The 13,647-nt window shown below is 45.2% G+C and overlaps 1 protein-coding gene and 1 long non-coding RNA gene across 5 annotated transcripts in view; one reads left to right on the forward strand and one right to left on the reverse strand.

Annotated features, from left to right (window-relative positions):
• Positions 1-6,567, reverse strand: part of LOC138294234 (uncharacterized) — a 33,523-nt gene extending 26,956 nt beyond the window's left edge. Inside the window, exon 1 of the long non-coding RNA XR_011203288.1 lies at positions 6,457-6,567. This is a non-coding gene — a long non-coding RNA (uncharacterized lncRNA). The remainder of the gene's footprint in view (positions 1-6,456) is intronic.
• Positions 1-13,647, forward strand: part of B4GALT2 (beta-1,4-galactosyltransferase 2) — a 625,157-nt gene that overhangs the window by 328,175 nt on the left and 283,335 nt on the right. The gene's annotated exons all lie outside the window — the stretch shown is intronic.

Consider the following 13,647-nt stretch of genomic DNA (forward strand, 5'->3'; position numbering starts at 1 on the left):
ACTGAGGCCCATATAAGGAAGAACAGCTATGCGGCCAATAACCCACATTACCAGTGAGCCTAAGATTTAGACAAAATATAAGAACTGCCAATACACCAACTCATATTGCACCATCAAATGGGATTAAATTGATTTGGGCGTCCAATTTTTTTGAAACCTGACTTAAAAATGTAATTGGTCTGGAATTCAGCATGGTGTCTGAAGAACTAAAACTAACGATCACCGCGTGCCTGCATGTGCGTATGACTCTATGGTTAAAGGCAACCTTAAGATATTTTCTATCTTCTTGCCTTAAACCTTGACATATACAAATCAAATGTAGTAGGTTCCCGACCCTGCTTCCACATAAAAGGCAAGGAGAATTAATATCAGAGCCTACCCGTGGGGCATAGTTTAGGCCCCCTGGAAAAAGACCAATCGATATTTGGTAAATGAGTCTTTTTCTATTCTTGACCAGCCCAAGTCCAAATACGACTGACGTTTTAGAGTTTTGTACCCATTTACAATAGCCTAAGCATGAGATCTACCAGCAAAAAGACTCTTATCCACAGTTAAAGATTTTCTTTTCACGGTACGGTTAATGATTGATTTAAAAGCACCAAGTGGTAAAGACTTTTCCCATAATGAGCGGGCCCCCAGATTGTCAAGGGCCTGGTCTAAATATAACCGTGATGGGGCTCTTGGGTTCATACTAATCTCTTTTCAGAGCGCTTGACTTAGCCCATTTCCCTTAGCTTGTTGTACTTGTTTCCAGACTTTAATGTATGCACCCTGTCTTGCAACTACTTGGTTCGAGCCTAATTTGGGCCTGAGAGGCTTTCCTTGGGAGATGGAAAAGAGCTCTAAAGACTTTCCCAACTATCTGGTTCAAAATAATAGCGTCCCTACCTCTCAAAGCTTTGCTCCCATAGGTGACACTTGGGATTAGTTTGGCGGTAATCACTTGTAGCAGTGGTCTGTAGTGATCTTAGTAGGGTACGGAAAGCGAGTAACAGGGTGTTTCCTTTTTGGGTTAGGTCAAGTTTCTGGGGAGAAAAGGACCTCATCTCATCAAATAGAACCTCCAAGTACCTATAAGTTTTAACTTGCTCAAGTATGTGGACTTGGAGGTACCACTTATTTATTTATTTAATCTGTTGTTTATTACCATGGTTTTTTTCTTCTTCTCATTTATTTCCAATCTGTTTATTACTGAGAATTCAGACAATGTCACTATCACTGTAACGTCACCAATCTTGGGTGGTGAGCATTCACCTCATCTAGCAGGGAGGACAAGTCCGATACAAAGAGGTTGAAGAGGTAAGGCGCAAGCACGCAGCCTTGTTTTAGGCCGCATTCAGTCCCAATTTTCCTTGATAAGAAGGAGCCATCCCCAATTTTCATTCTAACCCATTTATCTGTGTATAGCATTTGTATTGCTTTCAATAGCTTCGCCGAAATACCCCAGGAGGCTAATTTTGCCTATAACTGGATACACTGTACCAAATCGAAGGAGGATTTGAAATCCACAAAGCATAACTGCAGGGGTTGTGTTTTCTGTTTATATTTGTCTATAATGGTGGTGAGTGATAGAATGTTTACAGCTGTTTCTGGACCTTTAACAATGCCTGTCTGATTATTTGGGATAGTATTGATTCCTTCTGCTCAATCTCGGAGATCTTCCAAAAGGGAGCCAGCATAGTATTTTGATTCCGAGTCGGTTAGAGTAATTAGGCGATAATTATCGCGGTTGGTACGGTAGTCACCCTTAAAAATTGGGTGAATAATGTCCCCCTTCCAAGAGTTTGGAATAATTTGGAGCTCCAGTGTGTTGTTATAGACCGCAACCAGCCTCTCTGTCCAGAAGCCTGAGTTTGTTTTCTAGAGGGCATTTGGGACCCCGTTTGGGCCAGGTATCCCGCCCTGCCTGCTGTTATTGATGAGTTTGGTAATCTGAGCAACGGAGAACATTTGTTCATTTTATTCATTAAGCCTGTGACAGGTTATCTTATCACAGATTAACTGGCCATGAGTCCTAATGGCCTCCCAGAGCAGAGGACCGCTTCTTGGCAATTTTTATCTTGGTTAAAATATTGGGTTAAAAAGTCAAACCAAGATGATTCGGAAAGATCTGAACTGGGCAGAATTGTGGGGGCTTTGTTTAGGTTGTTTATCAGTGTCCAGAATACTTGAGAGCTCTTTTGTGTCCTTAAAAATAGGGCCTTTGCCCAAAAGTCCTGACTGTTCCTTGCTTTTTCCTCCCATATCTGTCTCCGATATAAGCTATTTATACTCTTTAACTCTGTATGTATGTAGGGGTCAAATGGATGCTTTTTTGCCAAGCTTAATAATCTATTCCTCTTCTTCCTTAGTTGCTTAGTGACAGCTGTTGCTTTTATAAATTCTCTATTTCTTATATTTTCTCGCGTATAGCACTGGTGAGGTTTATGGAAAGTCTCAGATAAAAACGTGGTTGGGAACTCCTCCAGGAATACTGACCATAAGATAATTGGATTGTCAATTGGATCGCATATGAGTTTATTGAATAGTGCCTTTGAGTTTTGTTACCAATAGTCTCCATTGAATCTCCGCACCATCGGGGTTTCTTATTATTGGTGGAGACCAGGTTCGTGGAAGAGGTTGCAGATGGTTTGTGCTTAGGATAACTATGACTGATCTCAATACTTTGCAGACCATTGTCAGTTAGCTCTGTCGTTATAATACAATAAGAGGAGACTAAGGTTACAAGCGGCAACGTAACCCGTGCATGATCAATTAGGGATTGCCTTACAAAGGCGTAACAGGTGGCCGCAGGAGGGGTATCTTGTGGATACCTACTGGTCAGAATTCTAAGATCAAGCGCCTCCAGATTCTTAATCAAACTAGCCGCCTTAAAATCTGTAGTGCTGCTACCTATATTCCCTAAAGATTGCTGTGGGACTGACCATTTAAGGTCCTGCTGCACAATATGTTCCTCTCTTTCATAAGGTTGCAATAGTTTCATATTAAAATCCCCTGCAATTAATAGCTCTGGGGTATCTGGTTCTTGGAGCCCTGCTAAAATTACGTCGACAAATTTGGAGGACAGAAGCTTCTTAGAGTGAATATCAGGATGTACATAAACATTTATTATCAGAAGGGGTCTCCCTATCGTTTTATACCAGTTTGACACTCTTACTACCATGAGGTCTGCATGTTCTTCTTTTAGCTGTATACAGGTTACTCTCAACCCAACCGCAATAAATATCGCCAAGCCTCCCCTCAGGCGACCAAAATTCTTTACCTTATTAGCTGGAGAAAAAAAGCCCAGGTAACCATCTATTGTAAATGGTTTTAGTGCCCAGGTCTCCTAAAGCAACACAATTTGAAAATCTTTTAATAGGGTTAGATCCTTACGTTGATTATTAGCTCTAATCCCTTTTATAGTCCAGGAACAGATTTTTAAGAAATGGAGAGCAGCTGAGAGCCATCCTAAGTTTAATTGGCCAGATCCCCGCCCCTTGTCCAGTGTATAGCTTAATGGGTGGTAGATGGCCGGTGTGGAATTCCCAATTGCAGTTTTCAAAATTGTATAGGGTTTTTGAGCTTTGTTCTTTGCAGTGATTTCTGCCGCCCGATTACCTGGATCCAAGGGTTCAGGATAACTGATCTGTTGGGGGATTTATAAGTAAATTCCCCATTTATGAAAAACATTTTTCTCCTTAAAGACCCTATTGGAGACATGTGATGAAGACCAAGTCACCAAAGTGGATTCTCGGGTGGAGCTGTATGCCGACCCTACAGGGACTACAAATTCTATATAATCAATATCTACCGATTGGATATTTTCCAATGGTGGTATTGCTCGCAGAAGTGTTAATATATTCCCACTATTTAAAATATCTTGTGGGCGCCTAGTCTGGTATCTTGGTATCTTGGAGAGAAAATTATCTTATTTCCACTACCAGGCGAATCCTGCCGACAACCCTACAATATTAGGTCCTGATTAGTTTCACTCTCTTGACCCTATTGGTAATTCGTAGTAATGAGTGGAAATCTTTCTCTACCATTCGGTGGCTGATGTTCTTGTCCCGAACCTTTGTCTGAGCTAGTTATCATACTCTGCTCCATAGTGGGCCTTAAGTGGCCTCCCCCTCCCTGGGACTCAAACACAGGGGGGGACGTTATTCTGCCTGCTGGTCCACTTTCCCTGTTTACAATGGCATCTATTGTAGAGTCTGCTGCTACAGAACCTTTTTCAACAACCTTGCTTTTAAGATTCTCTCTTTGCCCCTCTTCTGTCCTAAGTTTGGAGGTCTTCCCCCCCCCGGACCTTGGTACGCTTGTACGTTCTTTTCACCGTAGCCTATGGTTTCCAAAATAGGTACGGCTCCTGCCTCCTCTAATTGTGGAGTATACTCAATAGGGACTGGGGAATGATGTCCACCTTTGTGGGTGTTAAATAATGGATACATCTTAGCCTCTGAGGTACTGTTCTTGTTTTTTGTATAATTTTTGAAAATGTTTTCCCCTTTCTCGAATTCGCTACTTGTGAAAATTGGTATACTTATCGTGGTGTCACCGGTGACCCCCTGCTCACCCTTCAGCTTTTTCCTGTCTTTCTTTGTTTTTTCCTCTGCCTTTTGGTTGCCGGTAATTTTAATGCATTTTGGGTTTGGATCTTGAATACCATGGGGAAAGGTAAAGAAAGGGACAGTGGGGTCTGACTAAGTAATCCTTCTCTGGATTCTGATACTTCTTTTACTAGTACCTTTAAGATATCTTCACTTCCTGAGCTTAGGTTCGCCTTCACTACGTCTTGGTCCATTATATCCACTCCCTCCCTTTCACCATTTGTCCTACCCCTCTGTTCTCCCACATTCCGCCCTGTTTCATCATTCTTTCTTTCCAGGGTAATACGTTTGGCTTTGAAGTCAGACATCAGAATGCTTACAACCTCTGGGAGAGCAGCTAATTTGCTAATTATTGGGGCACAGGTACATTCGTGCTCTATTGTTTCCGCATAGTTCTGAGCTCGTTTAATCAAGGTATTGAGATCTGCCAGTTTTTGATCAATCCCTGAGAAAGATTGTGCCATTATATTTAGCAAGTCCACCTGCAGTCCATTTTTGTATATTGATAGGACAAGGTGTCCATGGCTAGTTGTGAAGTTTCACAAATCTCTATGCCCTTTCTCTTTGGGATAGCCATGTTTTGGGGATTCCGTTAGGTCACTCCCTATTGCAATTCTTTGTTCCCGAGGGGACAAATTCATCTGATTGTAACCCGTGCTGATCTGCGCTATAAGTAGCGTGTTTTTGGGCCCAGATGGGGAACCAGTTTTATGATCGATGAGTAGACGTTCACCTAAGCCCTGTTGGGTGCCTCTCTGACAGTCATTGACTTGACTCCTGCTGCCCACGCTGGGGCTCGGGCCCCGGTTTCCAGAAAGTAAGGGGCAATAGACTGTTGCTTTTCACAAGCTCTTACACCATCCCTCAGTTTCGAGTTTTCCAAGGTCATTGCCTTCTTGATGATGACATTCACCTCGAGGGGAATCAGGTCTCTTCTCTTCAAGGAGTTTTTAGGACTGTTATGGAGATGGAGCAAGGGACCGTGATCTCAAAGTGAGTAGGTCCAAATCACTGATTGATCCCCAATCATTTTCTTTACTGGCTGTTTTTTGGAGTGAAATACCCAGGGGGAGTTTTGCCCCCTCCTTGTCTACTTCCGATTTGATTTGGTCCCCTTGACTATATTCCAAATTGCACCCAGTTGAATCGTTTATATATGAAGAGATCGGTATGTAGCATTGCCCTTGGGTCTTGAAAAACTGAAGAATGGAAGATTTTCCATGGACACTTGTTGACACCCTTGAGCCACATCTGAGCCAACATTCTCCCATTTTCCATATTCAAAGCTACCTTTGCTTTTTATTGGGGAGATAGGATGAGGAAGGGCGCCTTTACTTCCTCCCGAAACATATGTGTAATAGGAGAAATCAAGGTCAGGCACTCTTCCACGGTCTTTTTTGATCGCTTGGAGTGCACATTTTGCAAGATGGGGGGTTTGTATTTCCTCTTACTTCTTTTTGCTGGAAGGGGAGATGCCCTCTTTTTCCCTGATCGCATTCTCCCAAGTGGGGAAGGGTAATTCTTACACTGGGGTTTCCTTCTGAAGTAGCAGTTTTTACAGGCTTCTCGGAATTCTAGTTGTGCTAAAATGCACCGCCACACCTCACCACCTTGCGGTCAAGGGGCACGAGCACTCAGGAGGTCAATTAGTTAAGGAGGGATGGAGGAAATGAAAGGAGTTTGTTGTTATTTTGTTATTCCCACTCTTCCTGGTTGCAAGCTGGGCCCCTTAGCAGGGACCGCTTCCGCATCCACAAAGCACGGGTCAACACATCAACCCCCTGAGGGATCTATACCCCCTTTAAGCTTTATGTCCCATTATGATCACAGTCACTGCCGCACTAGCTCCTCCTTGGGCACTTACCCTGCCATGCCGAAATCTCCGATTCTCCAGTTCCAGTTCTCCCCACGACTCAGTGCTACAAGTTGCCCCGAATCTGTTCCCCTCTTCTCCTCCGAATCACAACCGCCCGACTCTGCAGAGAAGACCACAGGATCGCAGTGCTTCTGCGGGATCCTTACCTGAGTGGGAGGTGAGCCAGAAAGAGGCGTGTAGCTCCAGGCGTAGCTCGGGCGCCAGGCGCCAGGCAGGCAGAGGACAGGCAGGTTGACGGACCGTGGGCAAGCAATTAGCAGGGAGTAGAGGGCAGAAGGCAGGAGGGCCAGAGAGAGGTACGTAGCTCCAGGCGCCAGGCAGGCAGACAATAGGCAGGTGACAGGCAGCAGGCTAACACAAGCTGACATAAAGCATGCTGACGGGCAGTGGGCAAGCAATTCACAGGGGCGGAGGGTGGAAGGGTGAGGGCAGAATGGCCAGATGACGAACGGGTGAGGCGGAGCAGCCGGGGAGCATCAGTTTCTTTGCAACTCCAATCGTCCCGACGGGTCTCTGAGTTGTTAGTGAGGACCTTCAACAAGGCAGAGACAGAAGGGCAGTAATACTGCTTGAACATTCCATCCACTGAGTGCACAATATTCAGTTTGGTTGGAGATCTCTCCTAGAGGGCACTGGACACACAAGAAGCAGGAGGCAGGCTCTTCTTCTATTATAGCTTTCCTAAACCCAGGGGAGCAGCTCTTAGTGCACACCGAGGAAGGAGCCCCTTCTTTCCTTTACTCAAGCCAAGCTGGCTCCTTACTAGAGATATTAGTTTTCTGTAAACACAAATGTGTCTTAAAGATACACACTAAAGGGCTGCAGGTGGCTACTGGCATTGTAAATTCATATCTGGACTTTTCTTGGCACATCACTTGCTCAACCCTGCCTCATAATTTTGTATTTTCCTGACATATAATTCCAGGGGCCCTGCATATAACTAAAGCACTTCCATTTATCGTCTTCCTCTATCTGCAGCCAAAAATGAAAATGTTGCCATTTAGCATCCTAATTTAAATCTGCCATGCTAATTCCAATAGAATACCACCCCACCATCTGAGTTGCTGGCTGGCTAACACAATTCCCCCCCAAAAAGACACAAGACAGCCACAGAGGAGTGAGAGAAATAAACTAGAAGGCTCACCCACACATATCAAGAGTGTTCAAACAGTCATAGTGTAACAAGGATGTTAAGTTGGCCTAAATCATGGTCATAATTGCAATAAGGAGAGATTATTAAAATATATACAATCATCATGTAAACCCAATAAAAACCTTTATCAGAAATGAACTTTTGGCAAAAGACTGTAATGCTCAGAATAGCTCCTAGAGGACACCACAATGAAAATAACATTTGTAAGTAATTTTGTAATATAACCATATAGTTAGCACCTACAGGGTATAACCACATGAAAAAAATGTCGGAAAGTAATGCACTATAACCATATATGTAACCCCTAGAGGGCATAGCGTATTACACATGTTTAGGGTCAGCAGGCCTACTGCAATGATATTAGAAAAAAGGCCCTTAAAACACAAATTTCTTCCAGTTGTAAAACAAAAGTTCCAGCCTTGAGAGAGCTTAAACCGACACTGAATGATGGGAGGGGTTATTATTTTGGGGTCCCCATTAACCTAGTGTGGGGACCCAGGGATGATGTAGACAGAAAGAGCACATTGTCCTGAACATGTTGGTGGTGGTTCCATTGTCCTAGCACCACTAGAGGCTGAGTAATGAGCAAAAACGTTTTCTAAAAGTAATGGCCTGCAAACCATTATGAGCGAGTTTCCAGAGTGCACTGAGTATTGTAGTATCAGCTCTCCCGCTGTGTCGGGAGAGCCGCTTTGAGGATTTCTGTGTTTTTTTTACGTAAAGAATTTATCAATTACAAGTGTTTTTGTGAAACCTATGGAGCGTGAAGGGGAGAGCCAAAAGAAATAATTCTGATTTGGTAACAGTGTGAACAATGTGAGCAGTGCTTCAATACCACCGATGGAGTTCGCACTGTTCTGTGCTGTTCACGCTGTGAGGGCGATGGCCACTATGGAACACGAAGGGGAGAGACAAAAGAAAAAAATAGTTCGCCCACGCTGAAGTATATCGACAATTGTGCAATAATCCATGTAGCAGGCTGAGTCTACAAGGCAGTAAGGCTCCCCGAGGCGGGCCAAACATAAAGCATTTACCAATTACATCATGGGATTTTTGAAAGGCAAGCCCACGAACGAGTGAAAGTGGTGGGCATGAGATCAGTGTGGTTAAAAGCCAACAGAATACTTACAACAGGTTGAAAAGCGCTTGCGCGCTCGACCTAAAAGACGCATTGCTGCCATTTTAAATGTGAAAATCGCTATACAAATGCTGATAACTTAAACATGAAAATTATACAACTGCACTCTTTTTTAAATTTTTTTTTTTAGGTTTACATTTTTAATCTTGAAGACTGGTACTGGTGGTTTTGATCCTAGGTTCGGTACTTGACCATTCATTGTGTGATTCTGAGCAGATTATATAATCTCCATGTGGCTAACTCTAAATGTAATGTTAGAAAAAATTATAGTGGCTTTTTGTAACCATTCTGCTGACCATTAACCAATGTACCACCTTGTTACTACATACATAGGTGGTCATTCTGACCCTGGCGGTCTTTGACCGCCAGGGCGGAGGACCGCGGGAGCACCGCCGACAGGCCGGCGGTGCTCCAATGGGGATTCCGACCGCGGCGGTAAAGCCGCGGTCGGACCGGCACCACTGGCGGGGTCCCGCCAGTGTACCGCGGCCCCATTGAATCCTCCGCGGCGGCGCAGCTTGCTGCACCGCCGCGGGGATTCCGACCCCCCCTACCGCCATCCAGATCCCGGCGGTCGGACCGCCGAGATCCGGATGGCGGTAGGGGGGGTCGCGGGGCCCCTGGGGGCCCCTGCAGTGCCCATGCCACTGGCATGGGCATTGCAGGGGCCCCCGTAAGAGGGCCCCTACATGTATTTCACTGTCTGCTGCGCAGACAGTGAAATACGCGACGGGTGCAACTGCACCCGTCGCACAGCTTCCACTCCGCCGGCTCGATTCCGAGCCGGCTTCATCGTGGAAGCCTCTTTCCCGCTGGGCTGGCGGGCGGTCTGAAGGCGACCGCCCGCCAGCCCAGCGGGAAAGTCAGAATTACCGCCGCGGTCTTTCGACCGCGGAACGGTAATCTGACGGCGGGACTTTGGCGGGCGGCCTCCGCCGCCCGCCAAGGTCAGAATGAGGGCCATAGTGTCTAGTATATTTGCTATTTTACAAGCCTTTGTTACTCAGTTTATGCAAGCACACCCAGTCATACAGCATTTTACATGGATCATGTCTAATGCCACATAGTGTGTGTAAACACACCCTAGTTACACTCCACATTACTCAGTCCTGCTGTTACATAGTTTGTGCCTACCAACCCCAGTCAAACACCATGTTACAGGGATTCTGCTCTTAAGCAGTGTGCACCAACACACCCAAGTCACACAGCATAGTAAATGGATAATGCTGTTACAGGACGTGAACACAAATCCAATAAGTTGCCAAAAAACTTTACATCCTGTGATTCTGGGCAAATCACTTAGGGGGTCATTCCAACCCCGGCGGTCAAGGACCGCCGGGGCCGGGGATGCGGGAGCACCGCCAACAGGCTGGCGGTGCCCCGCAGGGCATTCTGACCGCGGCAGTTTGGCCGCGGTCAGAAGAGGAAAACCGGCGGTCTCCCGCCGGTTTTCCGCTGCCCTGGGAATCCCCCATGGCGGCGCAGCTTGCTGCGCCGCCATGGGGGCTTCCGACCCCCTCACCGCCATCCTGTTCCTGGCGGCTCCGGCCGCCAGGAACAGGATGGCGGTGAGGGGTGTTGTGGGGCCCCTGGGGGCCCCTGCAGTGCCCATGCCAATGGCATGGGCCCTGCAGGGGCCCCTGTAAGAGGGCCCCACTTTGTATTTCAGTGTCTGCTTTGCAGACACTGAAATACGCGACGGGTGCCACTGCACCCGTCGCACATACCCACTCCGCCGGCTCCATTCGGAGCCGGCTTCCTCGTGGGGAGGGGTTTCCCGCTGGGCTGGCGGGCGGCCTTCTGGCGGTCGCCCGCCAGCCCAGCGGGAAAGCCAGAATGGCCTCCGCGGTCTTTCGACTGCGGAGCGGCCATATGGCGGCTCCCTCCAGGCGGGCGGCGACTGCCGCCCGCGGGGGTCAGAATGACCCCCTTAATCTCCTGGTGCCTAAAAAAAGAAAAAAAAAATGTGACCTTGTGTAATGTAACTGGTGCTCATGTGACGCTGTCCAATACTTTTGGGTTGAGTTTGCACTGTATAAAACTGCAAAAAAAGATACAGGAATTAGCAATGGTGTTTTAAAGTTAAATTAGAATGAGAGCATTATTAACACATTTTACATTACTTATTTTGTGTTCAAACATAGATATTGCAAACAAAACTGAGAGAGTACATTGGCAAGTGTTATATAGTTCCTATGAATCAAGTAGTATTGTGTATCTGGTCAACATAAACATCAGAGTATAGGGGCTCAGTCCTCATATACCATCAGGAAATGTTGCCACAATTCCTGTCTAGCTCACAGTGTCTTGTCTGAACCCCTAAACAGACCAGGGTACCAGATGGGTTTTGCAACCTTGAACATGACTATTCAAATTCCCACGGAAATTGTGGAAACAGATCTACCCTTTTGTTGTCACTCAGAGTACCCAAGATTAGACAAATGAAAGATGTAAAAATGTCTTTCAGAGCATTTATTGCAACAGTCTCATTTTTGCATAAAAAACATGAGATGCGATTATTAGGCAAACGAGACACAGCATGATGACCAGCATTACAAAGATGGTGAAAAAGATAAACAATTCAACCATGGTTTTGTTATTGTGTTTGTACACTCCTATCTGTAACCACATTAACTGCGGAGAGCATAGAGGGAGCACCCTTTACCAGATCTATTGGGAAAATCTGACCCCCCACACTTGGGTAAGATGTACTGGGAAGCCAGAAAGCCGGTCCTGTGTAGTGCAGGCTACCTGTCCTGTGCAGGGTAGAGGTCAAAATTCAGGATCAGCATCAGAGTTAGCCAAGCTGCATCTCGGGCCTGCGTGCTAAGTTCAAGGATCGACCCAGTGGAAGTGCCCTTCTACTGCATATGGACAGAGGCAGTTTTTATAACACAAGCACCTTCCGTGTCACACTGTCAGAGGTGCAAGCTCGATGCTCTGATTTGTCTACAAACGGGGAGCTGTGTCCAAGGACAATCAGAATGTTCAGGCATCATGTTCTGTGTGCCCAGCCTTTGAAAGAGTGTACAGATTAGATGGCTTACTAAGAACGAGCAACATGTGCAGTGATTTCTCAGTACATGCCCACTAAACGAAAAGCCATGTCAAAGGTTACTGACAGAAAAGAAATGCTTAGTGGAAAAATCTGCATTTGAAAATGAAGGCTCTAAGCAGGCCCTAAGTTGCTTTACCACACAAGATTTTATCAATTTTTAGGCCTCATCTGCAGCAGCGCATGTGCTGTCACGAGAGATATTGCAAACAACAAGGGGCTTGGAGTCTGCCCATTGCATAATATTTGTTAGCTTCATTGTCATGCTTATTTTCTGAACTCTAATAATCCAGCGCCTGCTGGCTTCACCTCCTCTTCTTTTGGCTGGAGCACGGACCAAGCACCTATTGCTTCAGGTTGTCGTTCTGCTGATTGCGCTATGACTGGGGTACTACTTCTATTTTTTTCTTTTTCCTTGCATCCTTGTTGAACTTCTTGCCATTTGTAGATATGTTTTAGCCACACGCACTTCCAAGAAGCCCTTTTCTCCTTTGAAGTGGATGTTTATTTCGACAACAGATGTTATTTGCTTCCAATTTGTTTTTCATCAAGACATGGACATGGGCGCAATTGCTTTTTTTATGTGATACGTTTTTTTGCCAAATGCCATTTTTTTCTTTTTCACACATGTGCAGATGAACTGATTTGCTCAGAATCACATGGGTGTTGGGCCGAGCTTAACAAACATTTACAAAGCCAATAGGTCTCGTCCTAGAGACTATTGGCTCTGCTATTGCCTTTTGTTCATGCTGTACAGCATGGGCATTGGCAACTTTTGCAATGATTTGTAGCCTGCTGTAGCAGAGTGGCTGCTGTGCAGCATTGGTAAAAATAATTATTTAAAAAAGGACTATGATGCCTCTAGTGCTAAGGCACTTAATCAAAAACAGCCGATTAGCCGTGGCTGCATGATAGCACATATTAAACTTAGTTTTTGTCACACTGTAAAGCTCTGTGCTGCTGTGCAGCATGGCTACTAAACATTGCATAAGCAACTAGCCCTAGGCAACAAATCAAGATATGTTACTTCAGCACACTAGTCATTAGATTCTTGGCTATCATGAGCCAACATACCATCAAATTAAATTAAACCTGACCAAGCTGTTAGATGTCCTCCATATTTTCTCTGTACACAGGCATTGTTTCTGCATCCAGACATGGAAACACATTTATAAAGAAGTACTGTGAATAGTACGAATGTGCAGGTACAATCTACTACAGCAAGGCAAACGAGCTAATTATCAATACCACAAGTCAACACCACAACCACACCAAAGATGCAAATCACTGCATAGTGATCAATCAGGCATTTATCATATCATATAGAAACAAACCAATTTAGCCATAACTGACTACAGGTTCATAGTACACTTAGTGACCCACATCTAAAGGTTGGTCCAACAATGTTGATTAAAATGGTGTGATCTAGTTCCTCTGAGAGGGAGCAAGCATGTCATTAGTTTTAGCTGGGCCCCGGTTAAAGGTCATAATAGATGCATATATCACAGGCACCTGTTTCTAAGATAAAGAATGCCATGAGGGAAAGAAAAAGCATGGCAGCTCCAGTACCTAGTGCAATCTAGTAGTTTTATCCATGTAAGCTACCATGAATAAACAGGGCCTGGTTGCTTCAAAATCTCCGAACAGATTTTGCAGAAGGAAACTGGGGAATAATGTACCCTTGGTGAGAGAAGGGAAAGGACTCCTTAAAGTAATCTGATCAGAGAAGTCATAAGGAATCCAGCGATATCCCTTTCTCCTTGGGCAACCATCTTAACCTCTTTTTGTCTAGATATTCTTTCCCAGATGTATTCTTCCATTTCCATTTCTCCA

This window comes from Pleurodeles waltl, chromosome 4_2 (assembly GCF_031143425.1).
Source record: "Pleurodeles waltl isolate 20211129_DDA chromosome 4_2, aPleWal1.hap1.20221129, whole genome shotgun sequence".
NCBI classification, from domain to species: domain Eukaryota; kingdom Metazoa; phylum Chordata; class Amphibia; order Caudata; family Salamandridae; genus Pleurodeles; species Pleurodeles waltl.